This window comes from Cupressus sempervirens, chromosome 5 (genome assembly GCF_028749045.1).
Source record: "Cupressus sempervirens isolate cs-2001-9-10 chromosome 5, ASM2874904v1, whole genome shotgun sequence".
Classification (NCBI taxonomy): Eukaryota; Viridiplantae; Streptophyta; class Pinopsida; order Cupressales; family Cupressaceae; genus Cupressus; species Cupressus sempervirens.
Window position 1 is genome coordinate 383,151,785 of NC_143122.1, and position 21,493 is coordinate 383,173,277.

Here is a 21,493-nt window from a genome sequence, read left to right on the forward strand (position 1 = left end):
TTTAGTTTTTGGGACATCCAAGGGTGTCCATTACACAGATATTGAAGCATTTTTAATAACTTTCATCTTTCTGGAGCAAACTGAAGATGCTATTATGAATGCGTATTATCCAGAATAGGGATGCATGATGCACAAAAATATTCATTGGACGAGTTCTGAGTCTAACAGCAAGCAAGAGTTTTTGAAGACATATCTGTACACATAGATTCAAGTAAACTGTGTATTACAACTTAAGGGAGTCAACTGAAATAATCATTGTGGAAATCAAGACAGACATCATCTGGTGTTGAAGACCATTGGAGGACGTAAATATAACATTAAAACACCTCTCTCAGAAGTGGTGCATGAGCAGTCCCAGGTAATGTGATTCTTATACAGTGCTCATTCTTTTCCTATATACTTTGCATAATTGCCAGTAAGAACTCATCTGAAAAGTGCAACACTTGTTTGGAATCCATACATGATCATTGACTTGTATATTGTCATTTGTAAGTCACTCTTGTAGCAAATCACCAAATTACCAGCACATGAATTCTGAATTGATTTCTAGTGAATGATTATATACTAACCTTCTAAACCAAAGAGTTTAAATTGGTTCCATTCACTAGGATGTCTTTGACAAATTGTCAACTCTGGAATCGGTTATAGTTAACATCTGATTATCATTTGAATGTGTTACTACTGGATACCACATAGCCTGAATAAGAATGTTTACCAAAGCTAGTGCCAGATCCTGAGATTGTTATCTCTGCATACAAGAAATTATCAATACAAGAGTCCTTGAAAGGAAGAAAGTGTTGTCATGGGGAAAATGCATGGTTTGGAAGAAGTTAGAAAGTTCCTCCATGGAACCAAAACGACTTACCTTCCATCAATTATATGGACTTTCGTCCAAAGCTACAAAACAAGAATGATGCAGCAAAGAACTGCTCTGAATTGGCCTAGCATCTTCTTGCAAAGGATAGGTGCAAAATTTTGCATAACGAGTTTTCAGCAGTCAAAATCCAGGTTATAGGTGGTTTGGAAAAAGAACAACCAACTACCAGTTATTTACAGCCTTCACATGATCAGGGGATAAATGTTAATAGTGGCACAAGTTTGTTGACAGGCAGTTTGGAGGTAGAGCGATCTTATAGGGCTGCTTGCATTAGTGCTCTTGATAAGAATGTTGATAGCCCTTCTGAGGAAGTTGACCAATCAGCCAACGATGGCAACTCCCCATCTTATGTGAGTGTTGATGCTGATTTTCATTCAGACTTAATGGTCTCTACAGATGGGATAGATTCCTTTTGTGATGAGTTGGCTTTTGAACAGAATGCTGTCCCTAATTCCTCTACGCAATTGGGAATGAAAGATGAGATTTATGATGTGGATGTGTATCATGAAACACATTCTCCCACTTCATGTGCACTTGACTGATCTCATACACCTACTAGTTCACCTTATTTAGAGAGTCAAATGAAAGTGACTGAACATAAGATTATTGCAGCTTTATCACGCTTTGATGAAAAATAAGCAATGTTTGAAAAGCACCTTTGGAAGGAACAAATGGAGGGGAAACAAAGGGGACTTAAAGAGGAATTTTCACAGCCATTAATAATACAATAAGGGCTGCAAACTATGAAATCAAATTACCTACACCTTCTTTCAGATCGTGATCATCTCTTTGACCTCGTAGATATTTACTCAGAAGCACTGAGGAAGAAGGAAACAAACATAGATGCATGTACATATGAGCTAATGAGTGTCAAGGACACCCTTGAGGCTACTTTAGTGGCATTTCATGAAGCAAAAAATCAAATTGCTGAGTACAATCAAAAATTACATTTGGCACGCTCTAATTCAGCCCAACATTCAAATATGACCATTGAGGAGGTTCTTAGTGATGATAGCATGAGGTCTGATCAGGTTGAGCAGGATTCATCTACTTCCAGTAGGCAGATTGTACTGTATGATGAGCCATTGATGGAGGTTGGAGCTATTTATTGTACTATACATCGAGGAGTGCTCATAACTTTATGTTTGATCCACACATAGAGGATTTGATGAGGTGCAAGTATGGGTTGACTCAGAGATTGTATCATCTAGTGTGGGATGAAGGTCAGCCATCTTCTGAAGATGGTATTCGAGGCCGCAAGTATTTGAATTAGGTGGTGACCGATGATAACTTACAGAGGCACTAACCAATTTTTCACTATAGTAATATATATCTGAGTGTGTTTCTTAATTCTATGTCACAAGTGTGTCGTGCGGATACAAGTTTACACGATGGTTATGGTGTCAATTGCTACCACCTAGGTTACGTGCAGAGTTAGCACATTCATATGAATCTCGAGGAGGTTGGATGTACTTATGAGACTGCAGATTCCTTTAGTTGTTTGTATCTCCTTATGGATGATGGATGTGAGAGCAGTTTTCCTTGGGACCCGAGTATTGATAGAGATAGCAGTATAGCTTCGTTGGGTTCCATTGATGGGCTTCACCAATCATGGTATGGTGAAGATGAGGTCAGAGTCATGCAATAGGAGTCTGATGACCTTGGATATGTTTTAATTTTGATGGATTCCTCTTGTACGCAAAATTTGGATAGTTGATGTGGTGTGTCCTTACACAATTGAGGGAGGCAAGACAGGATAGCTTTCTGGGTTGCTCTCTTTTGAGATGTTTACTCTTGTGAAACCTACTATTCGATTACTCCATGATTTGTAGCAAGGTGCTACAGTTAATGAAGTAGTCTAGCAGATATTATACTCTTCATGGGCACAGGTATTAAAGGAGTTAGTGGGTGATATCGAGTACATCACACAGATTTTCACTTGGGATTCAGGTGGAGCTTTTACAAAGATGGTTTTAGTTCAGGAAGTCAGGAGGAGTGATTGGTTGCATTCTATTCTCGATGGTGGCTGGTATATTGTTGAGCTCCCGACACCTCTTAATGTCAGAGGTGTGTGCAATTATAGTTGGAGGGAGGTACTCGGTTGGGTAGCGAGAATTTCGTTTTATGATAGTAGTGCATGGCAAGCTGTCTAGATTGAGTATATGCATGAGATGGTTTGGATGTCAGGCATCCAATTCATTGGTGTCCAAGTTCATACTAAGCTGTTATATGACTTTGGGGCTACAGCTGTTTACACCAGTATAGCGCAACAATTGGACAGAGAGTCATCTTCGACACAGATAGGGGATTCAAGTATTTGGGGGTAAGCAATCTTTGGGAACGGAGGATTGTTATGTCCCCTTTTCTAGCCAATGATTTTGGTTGCACCATTAGCTTGTTTTCCCTCGGTCCCATGGGAAAACCAATTTTTTGGCCTAGACAATTTTAGTTGCAAGCTAATCGGGATTATTTTAGTGGGGTTTTTAGGCACTTCCTATGTTTGGTAAGCCAACAGACTCATCATTCTTGGCATTTCAGGGTGAGACTAGAAGTGCCTTGTCAAGAGCTTTCGAGTGAGCTATCAACCATGCATATCCAAGTCCATATGATGGGAGATTTTATTGTCCAAAGATTTAACAGATTTATTATGAAGTGACTTTATAACTTAAGTTGATATTGTTAATGTCACTTTATTATCTATGTGCACTTTATTTCCTTAAGTGGAAGAAAAGAATTTATTTAAAAAAGAAATAAAGAAACAGAAATGGGAATGCAAAGAGTCACATGTTTTTTCTTAAAAGGGAAGATGGAGCTCATTGTCATGTCCCTTTTTCAAATAATTAAAAATAATAATCTTTTCTAAGGCAGGCAGGCCCAAAAAGGTGAAGTTTCAGAAAAAGGGGATAATCTTTGGAAGCTAATGGACTAATAAATGAAAATTATTATTAAAATATGTTTTATTAACCCCTCTTGGACGTGAGTTAGGGTTATGCCCTCTTTTAAGGGGTTTGGAAGCATTTTGGGCTAATTGGAGAACTTGATTTTTGCTCACTTCTTTGTTGTTCTTCAGAGGCTGTCAAACCTGTGGAGAAGGAGACCCAAGAACGGGAGTTTGCAGGTTTCCAGGAAGGCTAAAGACGGGAGTTTGAAGCCATTCCATGTGCATGCTCATGCAGAGTTTGCTTTTGTGCTGAACAGTGCAGATTTGTGGGTTTTTGGATGTGTTTTTTTGTAAGAGTTTGGTGTTTCCAGTTGAGTATTTCATATCAGTTTGGGTTGCTGTCGTATTTCAGATTTTTAGATGTTAAAATAGAGCTGAATATATGTATTTGGTCATGATTATACTTCTGTGATAGATTATTAGTGTTTTTGTGGTGTTTCCGGGTTATTCTGTGTTGTTTTGGGAGCCTAATGAGCATTGTTTTTATCCTCTGTTTAGGAGCTGTTGTGTAAATGTTATACAGATCTGAAAATGTCATTTTGTAGGCTGTTATGCTGCTGAAATTTCTATAAAAATTTCCACTTTCAGATTTATTAATAATATGTGAAGCTGTGAAGTTTTTTGGCACTATTTCGAGCATAGCCGATTTGGGGTTTATTGAGAAATTGGTGGATCTTTGAAATATTGGTTGTTTGATTTTAAAGATCTGATTAGAGGTTTGAAATATCATATAAAATCAGAGAAAGGGACATTTCACTCATTTCCAGCATACTTGGGTTGTGATTTGGATTTCACTTTTCTCTCTTAAGGCACATTTGGCAGTGGGAATTAGATTGGAATAGGCATATGTAAATTCTTAAAACTTCTAATCCTCTATTTGGGTGCACAAAATCAGAATTGAGAATAGGAATATGTATTCCCACTTTGGCCCAAAAAATGAACATTTGCAATTCCACCTAAATAAGTGGAATTGGAATACGTATTCCTATTCCAATTTTACTTTTTCATGTTTGATGAAAAATTCAAGTCCATGCCTATGACCACACCCACCGAAAGCCCCACAGTTATAGAAATTGGTTGACTAAAGAAATTAGGAAAATGGTCAATTTTGAACAGAAGCATAGCTCTTGCACAAACCACTAGTATATCAAAGGCATTGATTTTGAATACTGAGATTACATAGCAAAAATTCAAGCCCGCACAGGGATATGAAGTGTTTTATGACCTCGGTGATGAAGAAAATCATGAGGAACTCGAATATCCTCTTCCTTTTTCCCTTCATGGATACTTTTGGACTCGTACATAATGAAATCATGAAAAAATCTCAGAATGTGATCATATGGTTTCAGATCTTTATGTAGCAACTTCAATTCTTCATTCAATTTTGCGTCGTGCTGTTTGTGCTCTTCTGGTGTTTCCCCTGTTCTTGGATGCAGATGATATGAGAAAGTGTGAGCCAAAGCAATTATATCATTGCATATCATTCTAAGAAGCTCAATCTTTGTTGTCTCTTCTGTTAAGTTTACCTCCATCTCCAACAACTAAATGAGGATGCTCATGGGAACCTAATTTTCAAGCATGACAAGGTCAGTCAAGATATCAAATTGGCAAGACTGGACCCTATTTCTGTGAAAGACAGAATTCAGGTTCCATCCTCAATCCTCATTGTGGTTTCTTTGTGATTCATTGCTGACAAGCCTCAAACTCTCTAGAATGAAATATTCGTCAAGAGTGAAAAGACGCATGAGAATTGGTCTATCGACATTGTTCGTCTGCTATTCAAACTCCAATTTCAATTTTGTCTAACCAAACAGAGAATAGGAATACATGCTCTCAATTTCTATTCCAAAATAACAATTCCTATTCCCGCAGCCAAACAAGCCCTTAGAGAGTTATTCTCAAAAGAAGCTTTCAGCGGGTGAGAGGACGGAAACCCTCAAGTTGGGCAGTGGAGGACAACCCGTTGTCGGTTGGAAACATCATGCAAGTGCCTCACATTGTATTCCATGTTCATCTTTTCTAATATCCAATCTTGTTCGAGTATCTGTATATACGATTATATTTCTGGCTTATTTTATTTAAGAACTAAAATGAAATGGATGTATTTTCTATTGAAGATTTAATGTAATAATATTTTGGGACTGCTTTATCTAGTTGTTTATTGAAGTTTGTCGGAAAAATTTGAAAATCATTGCGTGAAGTTATTTGTTTAATATTTATGAGTTTTCATTAAGGGTTTGGAAGCAAATATCCTGTTAGGGATATTACATTTCCTATGCACAAATATTTTATTTTCAGATCAAATCCTAAATTGTAATACTAAAAGATTGACTTTGGAATGTTATACATTAAGCATTTTGATAAACAACTACGATATCTATTCAAAATGTAATATGCAAGTTCAGCTCTACGTGTTTACACTACAAGGCATCAATAACATTCAAAACTATTTCCTACATATTTTGGTACTTGTTTCATATTCCAAAGGATGATAAAGATAATGTTTGTTTTGGCTTATCTCATGGCAATACTTCAGTGTCATGTCTGTAAATACACTTAGAAGAAATCCACTTTGATAATATAATCATTTCCTTATTCTTCTGGCATAATTCTTATAATGTTCTCATTTCCATTTTAAAATCATCTCATATTTCCCCAATTTCGGTATGATGCTTTACATTTCTACAATCTGTTTTCTCTTTGACTGATGGATTGTATGTCATAAACAAATTAAAGATAAATAAAAACAATACATTTTCACTTTTATCAAATTGAAAATATTACCTTTTGCAAAGTATTTTTAACTCCTAAAAAACATTTAAAAATAGACCTCATATAATGTTACAACAGGCATATATCAGCTATGCAAGAATATAGGGAAACAAATTTCTAACCTAAATCGACGACCAAGGGGTATTTGCCAATCTTTATAGTCAACTACTAGGCTGGATTCTGAAGCCTGCAAATATGTCCAAAGCAATATAAATACTAAATTAGCCTAGCTTCAAAAGTCACATCGCACATTATATATCATATTAATAATTGCTAACTAAAATATATTTTAGTAGAAATGAACCACATTCAACAAGAAATTAGACTGAAAGCTCAAGAGAGTATTTTTGAGATAGCATTCAAAAAATAACATTGTAACAAAAACAAATGTGATCATGTCATTTGATATTTTTACAGAAAATAAAAGGTTTGTATCCAAATGAAACTTGATTTTTTCATATAGTCATTTTCCATCATCGTTTGTGTCAAAATGAAGTTAGAAATAATCATTTTTTGACTGAATTATAAGTTGCTATACAATCATTTTGTACCAATCATTCAGTGCTAATACTACGTGAGACTCTAAATGAAATCTCAAACAAACTAACTAGGACAAGTTAGTCGCACTACTGAATCCAATTACCCTTTTAGGGATTTTGTCCTAAGATTTCTAACTTTAAAGAAGCCCTCCAAATTCCAAAAGGAACAATAATAATCCAAGCATATCAAATGACCCCCAAAATGTCCTTTTGGTAACCCCTAGACTGCTAGAAGAACATTTTGAATTCCCGCTCGTTTTACTATGTTAATTGAACCTAAGAAACAAAGTCAGTTTATTAAATTTTCCTTTAATAATACACTCAAATCACTTTATAAACCTTATCAAACCATTTAAATAATATTACCTGTAGAATAAATTCAGACAATATTAAATAATTAAATTTAATTATTCCCCTTTTATCTACCTTTAGCCTATGGAAATTAAATAGGCTAATTAGTCATTCTAGACTACTCTGCCGAAAGGGGTATTACAATGCATAACTCAATGTAGCAACCAATACAAAATATGTTAGTAACGAAATATGTTCTAGAGGCAAGGCTTCCAAATTAAATTACCAATATTAAATTAGGCAGAGAGCAACATAAATCACTATTAGAAACAGTATTGTCAGATATAGAAGAGATTTGTAATATTCTCACAATATAGCCATTGAAACTTGCAAACGAAAAAATAACTTCAAACTTATAATTCTTAAACCAGTAAACTACACTGAAATTCAAAGTATATATTACTTCGTTGATTGGAGATACTGATTAGCATTGCAGAAACACCTCTGAAAAAATTACCAAAAAACATACTATAATGCAGGGTTTCAGTTATTGGAAAGAAGTAAAGAAACATTGTAGAAGTTAAAGACTGTTGGGCCAACTTAATGAATGAATATGAAACAATGAGGATGTCAGTGGAAGATACCAGTGAATTAATCAAAGCATCTGAGCTTTTCCCAATACCGTATAAGTTAAAATATGATGGAGATTGAATCTAGCGACATTGTAAAAAAGGAAAAGATGAGGATCTTCCTCCGATCAAATGGTCTAGCTCTGAACTTACAGCCTTGTCCATAGTAATGAAACAAGTTACCAAGCATACCCAATGGTGGGTAGATTGGCAACTCCATAAGCCAAGGGAAAGGAAAGTGGTTTTCACTTATGATTTAATGGGTAGGATAGTCAATAACAAAGTTAGCATACAATGCAAAGGAACCTGAAAGTCAAAATTTAAAGAAGAGAAAGGATACAGCTGAAAGCTCAGTAAGGATAGAAGTAAGAAAAGTTGTAAAATCAAAAGAAGAAGAGATCAAAATCAGGCTCATTACACCAACAAGAAGTCATCTGCAAGAGAGAAGGAATTGTTCCAGGGTCAGAAAAGGATGTCAGCTATTGACAATGAACCATGAGTTGAGAGGGAAATTCCTTCTCATTTTCATAAAGAATAAAATGCAAGTCCCACTCAACAAAATATTCGAAAGAAACCACCTACTTCTCCTGTGGATATGTCAATAGAACTAGACAATTTGGATATTGATGTGCAAAAACACTTGTAACTTAAAATATATTTACTTTTGGGTTCAAATTCCCCACCTTTATGCACTTTAAACATAAGTCAAAAAACACATTAACTATTACGATGATAGGTAAACATCTATTATTAGTTAATGGTAATCTATTTGTAATCTATTCTAAATATCATAATGTTTCTAATATTTAGTTAGCTGTAGTTATCTGTTAGCCTTTTTAGCTTTCTTTTAACTAGAATAGAATGTTTCTATTCTTTACGATCGTTTCCTAAGGAAACATTGCTTTATTCTTTTGTGTATAAAGACCTCTTGGTCCCTATTAATAACAAGCAAGTATTTTACCAATTACTTCATAATACAGTATCAAAGCCAATACTTCAAATTTTTTTGAACATTTTATAATTTCTTTCGAAAGTATCGGCTACAAGTTTTCGAAATTATTTTTGAGTTTTTTCTAAAACCCGTCTAGGGTATCCACTATTCAAACCACCGCATCAAAGGCATGAGAAAAATCGTGTGCGTCATAGTTTAAAAAACCTATGGTATTTCGTTAAAATCGCAAAACATTGCATAATGGCCTCTCCACCGAAATTAGCGCTCAATAAATCACCACCGAAATAAAGTGATATATCGCCGCAATTTTTCCTATTAATATTGCATGAAAAACGTAAAAATTGGTTTTTAAATAGTTGAAAAGTAGTCCATTTTAGATTTAATGTTTTTTGCAGCTCTTTTTGTTCTCCGACAGCGATTTTAAGTCTCCATTTGGTGATTGCAGAGCTGACTGCCGACATACAACTCCCACCCTTGAGCCACGTTGCCACTGAGTCTTCAGATTCGACCTTCACATACAACTCCCACCCTTGAGCCATGCTGCCACTAAGTCTTCAAATTCGACCTCCATAAGGCACTTCGAGTGGGACTTTCTCACCAGTCACAACTCACAACAGCATCACCCTCCTGAGCTCGACATTCATCACCCTCCCGAGCTTTGACAGACTGCAACACTTCAAATTCATTCATCGCATTCATCACAGGCTGCAAGTCGACACTTCCCAGCTTGTTTAAAATTTAAAATTTTTCATTTGTAAATATTTGAGTAAATTTTAATTTATTTGTAATTTAGTAAAAAAAATGTTTTAAACTTAATTATATTTTAAAGCTAAATACTACAAATTAAAATGTATTAAATGATTTATAATTTTACTATTTTGGTTTTGATAAAAAAATTATGGTTTAAAATACACTTAAATTGCATAGTAAATTAACAATATTTAACAAATTAACGATATTTATAATTTATAAATAAATTTTAATATATTTAAATTTTAAAATACTAAATTATAAATCTTTTAAAAAATAGACTTGTTATTGACTTACCGTTATATATGAATTATAATAGTTAAATAAAATATAATTACTGTAATTAAATTTACAGTTTTATTGAAATTTATGTAATAGTATTTAGTAAATTTACAATAATGCTATTTTATTTAACAATTATAATTTATAATTTTTTATATAATAGAACTAACTTTAAATGTATTGTTTACAAGATTTATAATCTAGTTTTTGAATATTAAATAGATAATGTATGCTTTCTAACTACACATCATCTATTTTTTATTAGGTTCTCTAAGTCTACAAGATCACTGGTGGTGGCAGAGTTAAGGATCCTTTATGGAAACATGGGATCCCAGGGTTAATTAGTGGACACGTCGAATGTACCCATTGCCATAAGAAAATGACTTCAAGGATAAGCCGATTGAAATACAATCTTGCGAAGATTCCATGCAACGATATTACACCGTGTGAAGTATGTTCGAAAGAGGTTACAAGAGAGCCTTTGACAAGCCTACAAAAAAATGCTCAAGGTAAGGCAGAAAAAAAGAGGACATTTGAGGCCATGGCAGCCCCAATGGGGACTTTTAGTTCTACAGGATAAAAAACAGGTGTAGAGGGTTCTTCTTCTATTGGGCCTCGGATACGAGGATCAAGAAGTACGAGTAGGTCTCTACCGGACTTTTGGGTTCCACATACCACTCCTGGTGCTCAACCCAACTTAATAGGCACTACATGGAACAAAGAGATGCATGAGAAGACAAAGGTGGAAATTACAAGATTTTGGATCCACGATGATATTCCCTTCAATGCTTTATGTAGTCCATATTGGGATTACGTGGTAACCTCCATTTCTTTGTCTGGTAAGGGATTCAAGCCCCCCAACTCCCTATGAGGTGAGTGGGCCATTATTATAGGACGAGGTAAGAAATATTCATCAACTTGTATAAGAGCAACGAAAAGTTTGGGAACAGAAAGGTTGCACTATTATATCTGATGGGTGGACAGATGGCAGGAACGGGATGCTCATCAACTTTATAGTTGCTTCAGGGGGGCAGTTGGTATTTCTAAATCAGTTGCTGCCTTTGATCAAGTAAAAAATGCAAAAAATTTGTCTAACGTGTTGGATGAGGTGGTAATAGAAGCGGGATTGGTTAATGTCATCCAGATTGTGACTGATAATGCAGCTACTTATGTGGCTGCTAGTAGACTTCTCATGGAGAGACATCCCACACTATTTTGGAGCCTTTGTGCTGTTGATTGTCTTGACTTGTTTTTTGAGGATCTGGGGAAGCTGAGCTAGGTGGAGGTGGTTGAAGATGGAAGGAATGTTGCTAAGTACATCTACAATCATACATGGGTCTTGAATCTTATGAGAGAGCACACTAGTGGTAGGATCTTGTACGAGCAGGGGTCACACGCTTTGTTACTAATTTTTTGAACTTGCAAAGCATATCTGAGACATTGCTAGACCTCAGGCGCATGTTTCTTGATAAGAAATAGTTAGAGAGTCCTTATGCTAGGAAGCCTGAAGCAGAGAAGATTGTGAGGATTGTGTTTGATGCTAGCTTTGAAAAGCTGATGGAAGAGACCCTCAAAGTAAGTTTTCAAGTATTCATTGATGATTTATATTAAATTTTGAAATATTTCCCTTGGCACGTGTATAGGTCAAATGAGACCAAATATAGACCCATATAGAACATCATTGATCGTAGGTGGAACCGATGACAACGCCAACACATTCATGTGGCTGCCTACTTCTTGAAACCCAAGTACTATTTCTCCAACACTTTTAAAGTAGATGCAGAGGTTCAAATTGGATTGGATACATGTATTCGAAGATTGATTGCTGATACGGACCTCCGAGACCTCATACTTGATGAGTTGCAGAGCTACATGAGGGAAGACGGGCCATTGTTTTCTTCTCCTGATTGTAAACATAGGAGATACACCTTGCAATTAGGTAAAAAAGAACATGTGTTTAGTTTTATCATACCATTTATTTCACTCGTCAAATTTATTGGAAGTTTTACCACATCATAAATGGTTTTTTTAATCCTTGCAAATCTGTGGTGGGAAGATTATGGTGGCACAATGCCTAATCTTCAATAGCTTGCCATCTGAATTTTATCGGAGCCTTGTAGTGCTTTTGGCTGCGAGAGAAATTGGAGTACTTTTGTGGCGCAGAAGAGTACACCATTGTCGGGAAAGGCAACATTCAGATTTAGTCTGCTAGGAGGAATCTAATTTTCCTCGATGCGTACAACATTCCAGAGATCAAAATAAATCTACTCTCAGTCAGTCAGTTACTGCGACATTCTCCACACCTAAATGTCACCTTCAATTCACATCAATGTACCATCACTGATCGGGCAACTCAATGTACTATTGCAGTGGATCTTGAGGATCGTGGTCTTTTCCTACTTACTGATTGTAGTGATTCTCAGGACTTAGCTATGGCTGCTCGGCAGTCTTTTATTAGTACACTTTGGCATCGGTGATATGGGCACTTAAATGTGCATTATCTCTCTCAGCTTGCTCAGGATGAGCTTGTCCATAGATTGTTAGAGATTCAGACTCAATAGCTTGGAGTTTGTGATGCATGCCATTCTGGGAAGCAACATCGCACACCTTTCACAAGTGGCAATTCATGGCGAGCTTCTCAGGTACTTCAACTTGTTCAAGCTAATATCTGCGGCCCTATGGCCACTCCTTCTATTCTTAGGTCCAAGTATTTTTTGTTGTTTGTTGATGATTTCAATAGAAAAATGTGGGCATATTTCCTTAAAAAGAAATCAAATGCATTTCTTGTATTTCAGAAGTTTAAACCTTTAGTTGAAATAGAGTCTGGGAAATCTATTATTAATCTTAGATCAGACAATGGGGGGTAATTTTGTTATAATGATTTCTCTAGCTTCTTGGATACTCATGCCATCAAACGCCAATTAACTACACCCCACACACCACAATAGTAGCGGGAAAAGGTAAAACTCCGGAAGAGGCTTGGTCAGGTCACGAAAATAGATCTCTGGATCCTTCCTATCAAAACGCTCAACCAATCTATCCACAAAGTCCTAGTAAGATGTCACCTGATTGTGCTGCAAAGTAATCATCTCGTGTGACCACCAATCATGAGCTGCTCCCTCCAAATGCAAGGTGGCGTATCTGATGGCATCTATCTCTGACATTGGCCTCAATGCTAGGAATGTATCCAACTTATGAACCCATGCCTGTGCTATCATCTGTCAACTACCATCAAAAGATGGTAAAGTGAGTTTACTAGCAGCTCGCTGCAACTCATTATCATGACTTCATTTAGGCCTCCTATTCTGACGGTTACTCCTCATATGCTCTCTCCTCTGGTTTAGGTAGCGATCAAAATTCAGTAGCTCACGCACATGGGGTCGTAATGCCTGCCATTCTACAGTAGCAGCTCTGAGATCATCTTGAAAATCCTCTGGCAAATCATCTTCCTCTATCTCCTGGGCCTCCTCCCTAAGGAAAGTGGGACGAGTAGGTCTATTAGCTATCCATGATCTGCGCCTCGGAGCACCCTGTGAGCCTGCCACACTTCTATTGTCATGATCAAGCGTACCTCTACCATGTTCCTGAATCCTGGGTGGAACAACTCTCTCCATTATGGTAGTCAATGCTTGTAATGACTGGGCTATTTCTTGCTGTCTGGTAGTCATGATTCTGTAGAACTCTCTGGTCTCATCGTCATCAATTCTAGGTGGACTCTGTGACTGTCTCTCACCCATAACTGTTGCTCTTCTTTGTGTATAATACCTGGGATAAGGTTGCATAAGATGTTTTTACCCAACAGGATGGCAGGTCAATAGCTCTGATACCACTGAGATGACTCTAACTATAAAAGTCACGAAAGAACCAATGATAAACTGAGACAAATACTTGTCATGTAGTCTGAACTGTACTATGAAAGACAATGTTCTATGAAATTTGTCAAAACTGCGTATGCATCTATTAAATGGTTAATGGTGAATGTCTCAAATAATTTACCTATGGGCTAACTGTAACAAATGCAAGTGATATCAACAGTATCCAAGAATATTTTATTTATGAATAGATCTGTATCAGAACAATAATCCAGTTAAAATAAATGACAGAGTCTGTACATAGGCAAACGAGTAACATCAAGAACCTGGATTACTGCTTCCATTGTTCGCTGTTTGAGTGGGGTTGTCAGGATGGTGATCGATTCCGTTTTTTTTTTTTTTTTTCACCCAAATTCGGGACTATAGTTGGTACCGCCAATTTTATTATACACTGTTTGTTTATTTGCTTGCCGATCAATACCTCTGAACTGATGCGATTTGTACCCCTCCCTTTTTAGAGATGATCCGACCTGCGTCTGCCTGGAATGGCTAGTAAGATGCGCTAGATCGCATTGCAATGTGACCTGCGATTTTATTTATCAATTTTCCATACTCCACGAAAATGGTCTTAATGATATACGGAAGCGTTGCTAAAAGAACGGACGGAAGGATGGATCTGGAGCTTGTTAATCTGCCCTGAACTGTCCCCCCCTCCTTTACGGTATGCTCATACTGCGACCTCTTTATATAAATTCGAATCTTCCACCGAAAACGCCCAACCTAATGTGGACTGAGCCGTCTGGGTTCAGGCAAGACCAGTTAACAATTCGCATGCAAATTCAACCAGGTAAATGTGCTTCCAGTTTCCTTCAAGTTCCCCCAGTCCGGCAATAGTAATTCCTTTCTCCGATGTCAACAAACCACAAAAGTTGGCCTTAGGCCACAGATCTCTGCCCAGGTGAAGTGACTATATTATCACCTCCGGTTTGCAATAATTTATCACTCTCCGGAGTTAACCAAAGTTTTGGGAGCAATTTATCGAGACTCTCAACATCACGTCTTTTGGTGTTGATCTAAAGTTCACCGATCTCTGCACACTTTTGCTTCAGCGAGATCAGTGGAAACAACAATTCGGTAGTAATTCTAGCTCCACCTCCATAGAGCAAGCCTTTGCTACTAAACCCTTTCAAAAGGATAAAGGCAAGTCTCAGCTGTCTTCTCAACAGACGTCCTTTGCTCTAGCTTCAGACAGCTCCCGAAAGAAGAATATTCAATGCAAATATTGCCACAAGTTTGGTCATATGAAGGTTGAATGTCGAAAATGCTAAGGTGACCAATCTAAGCAATCAAGTTCACAACCCCAAAGCAAACAGTGCAGAGCACACTGAGCAAACGAGATCTGCCTGTTACACCTTCATGGCTAAAAGACCTACAAATCATGTGAAGTTGTCTACCTAGTACATTGATTCAAGTGCCTCTCGTCATTCACTCACTGCAGAGACTAGTTTACTAACTACCAGCCTTATTCAGATTCTGTTATTTTTTGTGGCAAAGAAGAGTACACCATTGTCGGGAAAGGCAACATTCAGATTTAGTCTGCTAGGAGGAATCTAATTTTCCTCGATGCGTACAACATTCCAGAGATCGAAATAAATCTACTCTAAGTCAGTCAGTTACTGTGACATTCTCCACACCTAAATGTCACCTTCAATTCACATCAATGTACCATCACTGATCGAGCAACTCAATGTACTATTGCAGTGGATCTTGAGGATCGTGGTCTTTTCCTACTTACTGATTGTAGTGATTCTCAGGACTTAGCTATGGCTGCTCGGCAGTCTTTTATTAGTACACTTTGGCATCGGTGATATGGGCACTTAAATCTGCATTATCTCTCTCAGCTTGCTTAGGATGAGCTTGTCCATAGATTGCTAGAGATTCAGACTCAGTAGCTTGGAGTTTGTGATGGATTCCATGCTGGGAAGCAACATCGCACACCTTTCACAAGTGGCAATTCATGGCGAGCTTCTCAGGTACTTCAACTTGTTCAAGCTAATATCTGCGGCCCTATGGCCACTCCTTCTATTCTTAGGTCCAAGTATTTTTTGTTGTTTGCTGATGATTTCAATAGAAAAATGTGGGCATATTTCCTTAAAAAGAAATCAAATGCATTTCTTGTATTTCAGAAGTTTAAACCTTTAGTTGAAATAGAGTCTAGGAAATCTATTATTAATCTTAGATCAAACAATGGGGGGTAATTTTGTTATAATGATTTCTCTAGCTTCTTGGATACTCATGCCATCAAACGCCAATTAACTACACCCCACACACCACAAGAGTAGCGGGAAAAGGTAAAACTCCGGAAGAGGCTTGGTCAGGTCACGAAAATAGGTCTCTGGATCCTTCCTATCAAAATGCTCAACCAATCTATCCACAAAGTCCTAGTAAGATGTCACCTGATTGTGTTACAAAGTAATCATCTCGTGTGACCACCAATCATGAGCTGCTCCCTCCAAATGCAAGGTGGCGTATCTAATGGCATCTATCTCTGACATTGGCCTCAATGCTAGGAATGTATCCAACTTATGAACCCATGCCTGTGCTATCATCTGTCAACTACCATCAAAAGATGGTAAAGTGAGTTTACTAGCAGCTCGCTGCAACTCATTATCATGACTTCATTTAGGCCTCCTGTTCTGACGGTTACTCCTCATATGCTCTCTCCTTTGGTTCAGGTAGCGATCAAAATTCAGTAGCTCACACACATGGGGTGGTAATGCCTGCCATTCTACAGTAGCAGCTCTGAGATCATCTTGAAAATCCTCCGGAAAATCATCTTCCTCTATCTCCTGGGCCTCCTCCCTGAGGAAAGTGGGACGAGTAGGTCTATTAGCTATCCATGATCTGCGCCTCGGAGCACCCTGTGAGCCTGCCACACTTCTATTGTCATGATCAAGCGTACCTCTACCATGTTCCTGAATCCTGGGTGGAACAACTCTCTCCATTATGGTAGTCAATGCTTGTAATGACTGGGCTATTTCTTGCTGTCTGGTAGTCATGATTCTGTATAACTCTCTCGTCTCATCGTCATCAATTCTAGGTGGACTCTGTGACTGTCTCTCACCCATAACTGTTGCTCTTCTTTGTGTATAATACCTGGGATAAGGTTGCATAAGATGTTTTTACCCAACAGGATGGCAGGTCAATAGCTCCGATACCACTGAGATGACTCTAACTATAAAAGTCACGAAAGAACCAATGATAAACTGAGACAAATACTTGTCATGTAGTCTGAACTGTACTATGAAAGACAATGTTCTATGAAATTTGTCAAAACTGGGTATGCATCTGTTAAATGGTTAATGGTGAATGTCTCAAATAATTTACCTATGGGCTAACTGTAACAAATGCAAGTGATATCAACAGTATCCAAGAATATTTTATTTATGAACAGATCTGTATCAGAACAATAATCAAGTTAAAATAAATGACAGAGTCTGTACATAGGCAAACGAGTAACATCAAGAACCTGGATTACTGCTTCCATTGTTCGCTATTTGAGTGGGGTTGTCAGGATGGTGATCGATTCCGTTTTTTTTTTTTTCCCCCCAAATTCGGGACTATAGTTGGTACCGCCGATTTTATTATACACTGTTTGTTTATTTGCTTGCCGATCAATACCTCTGAACTGATGCGATTTGTACCCCTCCCTTTTTAGAGATGATCCGACCTGCGTCTGCCTGGAATGGCTAGTAAGATGCGCTAGATCGCATTGCAATGTGACCTGCGATTTTATTTATCAATTTTCCATACTCCACGAAAATGGTCTTAATGATATACGGAAGCGCTGCTGAAAGAACGGACGGAAGGATGGATCTGGAGCTTGTTAATCTGCCCCGAACTGTCCCCCCCTCCTTTACGGTCTGCTCATACTGCGACCTTTTTATATAAATTCGAATCTTCCACCGAAAACGCCCAACCTAATGTGGACTGAGCCGTCTGGGTTCAGGCAAGACCAGTTAACAATTCGCATGCAAATTCAACCAGGTAAATGTGCTTCCAGTTTCCTTCAAGTTCCCCCAGTCAGGCAATAGTAATTCCTTTCTCTGATGTCAACAAACCACAAAATTTGGCCTTAGGCCACAGATCTCTGCCCAGGTGAAGTGACTATATTATCACCTCCGGTTTGCAATAATTCAGATGATATTTCACACCCTCAAAATTGCTTACCCATGGGATTTTTCTTTCCCAAGGATAATTTGAGAATTTGCAGACCAAATGACTACAAATTGCTCCAACTGAAATAGAAGTCAAATCCACAAAAACCGCTTGTCCCAATGGGTGCCTCCTGTCCTCTATTTATTCACTTTTTGAGAAGTCACTGGAAGCTTCTAGAAATGTCTTTCATAATATCTTATTATAATGCACTTTATTATTAAATAACTTTATAAAATTAAATAAATAACTTTATAAAATTAAAAGTGCAATCTCAATTCAACATTAGAACATGTAGGCCCCAACTTACTGGATGTAGGATTAATTGTACTCTCCGAGAGCAAAAAGCAATCATCTGGCAATAGTAGGACTCTCTCTCCAAAAATCATTTGCCTACGAGAGTCGATGATAGGCAAATCTACTGTAGGAATCATGTCGCTAGAAAGGGGACATGACAATCTAACACTTGGATAGATGACAACAGATCTTCAAGACACATCACTAGATATTAGGATAACCTAGAAAGCATGCAAATAGAATCAGATGAAGAAGTTACAATTGGTGATGATTCTGCACATTCCGTAAAAGAGATTGGGAACTGCACCATCAAATTGAAATTTGGGAATTCTATTCAGCTTTCTAGAGTTCTTTATGTACCAGGTATTAAAAGGAATTTAATATCCATATGGGCACTTGAAGATGATGGTTATAGAATTGCATTCATGGAAGGTAAGGTACTAGCTTGGCCTAATAATTCAACCATAAAGAAGGCTCTAACAATAGGAGTACAATTAGGACTATTATATGAGCTATGCATTAAGACAAACTTTGCACTTATGCATGAGACTTCAGATTCGAATGAAATATGGCATAGAAGATTCGGTCATATCAACTTTTGTGCCCTAATATCTATGGAGAAGTTAGTAATTGGAATGCCCAAATTAAACCATATTCATAATGAACCCTGGAAAAGTTGTGCCTTAGGGAGAAACACTAGAAAGTCATTCCCTCATAGTTTGAGCAAAAGTAAAGATGTGTTGGAACTAGTGCACTCTGATCTATGCGGACCCATGTCTTTATCATCTATAGAAGGGTTCCTATACTATGTGATATTTGTTGATGATTTTTCGAGGAAGACATGGATATACTTCCTTAAGTGCAAAGAATCTGAAGAGATTCTTTCTAAGTTTAAAGAATTCAAAACAATCACTGAAAACTCCTTAGGAAAGAAATTAAAGTTCTGAGAATAAATAATGGGAAAAGGTACACTTCAAAAATATTTAAAGAGTTCTGCAAACTTGTTTGAATTAAGAGGGAGTTCACAGTCCCCTACAATCTTCAACAAAATGGAGTTGCTAAAAGGAAAAACAGAACTATTGTAGAAGTTGCTAGGGCTATGATTTTTTACCAAAACTTGAGCATGTCATTTTGGGTTGAAGCATCTAATACAACAATCTATATTCAGAATAGATGTCCTCACTCATATTTGGACAATAAGACCACTGGAGAAGCATTTGTAGGAAAGAAACCTGACATCAGTCATTTAAGGATATTTGGATGTCCTATGTATGTTCATGTACCTAAGGAGAAAAGGACAAAATTAGAACCTACTAGAAGAAAAGGAATTCTTATTGGTTTCAATGAAACAGTACAAGGATATAGAGTCTTGACCATTCTAAGAGACCACTTTGGGCAAGGAAAATTATACAGGAAGGAGATGGATTTGCAGCACCTTTAGGGACTTTTCGAGAAAGCAAAAGACCTAGAAAATTGACATACAATGCTTTGATGTGTGAGAGTCCTAACCTTGAACCTTCAAGTACTTCAATGTAAAGATCCCTACTAAAAACTACTAACAACTACCAATGCTGAAGTACGAAATTTTGTCAAACACTTGGCATGCAATCTGACCTGTAGTGCTGTAGAATGGAATTGAATACGTACTATGGGAACTCCGTCAAACACTTGGCAAGCAACTGATTTGTACTGTTAAGGTTTAATACCGTACTCAAAAATTTGTTGTCCAACAAACCCAAAGTAAACTAATGTAATAACAGTGCCAAAATGTAGTGATGTAAGAACAGTACCAATCAATGATGTATTTCAAGAGGGTTGCCAATTACAACATTTAGATGTTACAACTCCAATACATGAAGAATGAATCTATTAAAATGTCAAGACCTCATCAATGCACTTCACATTTACTATGACATTCCAAATACATATATATTTTTTCAATGAATAACAATGACTCATCTTAACACATATGCTGGATTGTTACAGTCTGTACTATTTTTTGATCAGTAAAAACACTCTTATTGCTATTCCTAAGACTGAACACATTAAATTGGAACCTGGAAATTGATGCAAATCATTGTTGATGAATGCTAATGAAGAGACACCCGAACTGCTTCCCAAACTGGTCCAGAAATTGCACTGTACCCTGCTGCTGAACCTCACAATCTGATTTCCAACAAGATAGCAATTACTGTAGCCGTATCACTGTAGCTCGGCACTGTAGCGCTATCACTGTAGCTTGGCACTGTAGCTCGACACTGTAGAGTTGTCACTGTTCACCATTCACTTTGCAAATTAGTTTCTGATTTGCAGGCACCAAATAAACCCCCAGACTGTATATTGCAACAGCGTGGAGATTAATAGCTAAGAGGGATTTCGTCCTCAAAGCCCCAGGAAGATTCTCTCCAAACTAAACAAGTGATAAACATAACTCCCTTATGTAACTTATGTCTCCAAATGTATTATAAAATAAAGGGGACTCTTTTATTTAAATATTTCCCACCAACTATAGTCTAAGCATTAGAAAAGTTAAATATTTGAATTTAACTTTATAAAGTGACTTTATTAATGCAAAATAAATCATAAATCAATCTTTTTGTCGATTTTAACATTTACCATCGACATGTTGCTGCCATAGGATGTCCAATCATATCTAGAATGACTTACTATAAATAGTAAGTATGCCTAAAACTACCTCAAAACCCCTCAGAGACACCTACAACTGAAATTGTCTAGGTCAAATGGCCTCTAAGTCCCTTTGATGTCCTAGTTAGCCTATGGGACTATGGGAAAATAGGCTAACGACACATCATGCTATGAATGCTAGAAAGGGGACATTACATTCAGAAGAAGTTAAACATCAAGCTTGAAAAGATGCAATGGTCGAAGAGTGTCAGTCGATACTAAAAAATGATGTTTGGGATATAGTTCCTAGACCTAAAGGAAAATTTGTTGTGTCTTCAAAATGGCTCTTCAAAGTTAAGTATGCTGTGGATGGTATCATTGAAAAACATAAAGCTAATTTTGTGGCTAGAGGTTTTTCTCAAAAGGAAGGAATCGACTTAAAAAAAACTTTTGCACCAGTTGTCAAGTATACCTCAGTTAGAGTTGTAATAGCCATTGCACCAACCAAAGG

At 37.2% G+C, this 21,493-nt stretch overlaps 1 pseudogene across 1 annotated transcript in view; it reads right to left on the minus strand.

The window, feature by feature from the left end:
- The window catches only part of LOC149556373 (tryptophan decarboxylase 2-like), a 377,028-nt pseudogene that overhangs the window by 272,494 nt on the left and 83,041 nt on the right, over positions 1-21,493 (minus strand). Inside the window, exon 9 of the transcript XR_016364544.1 lies at positions 6,713-6,777. The product of XR_016364544.1 is annotated as a tryptophan decarboxylase 2-like (transcript). The remainder of the gene's footprint in view (positions 1-6,712; positions 6,778-21,493) is intronic.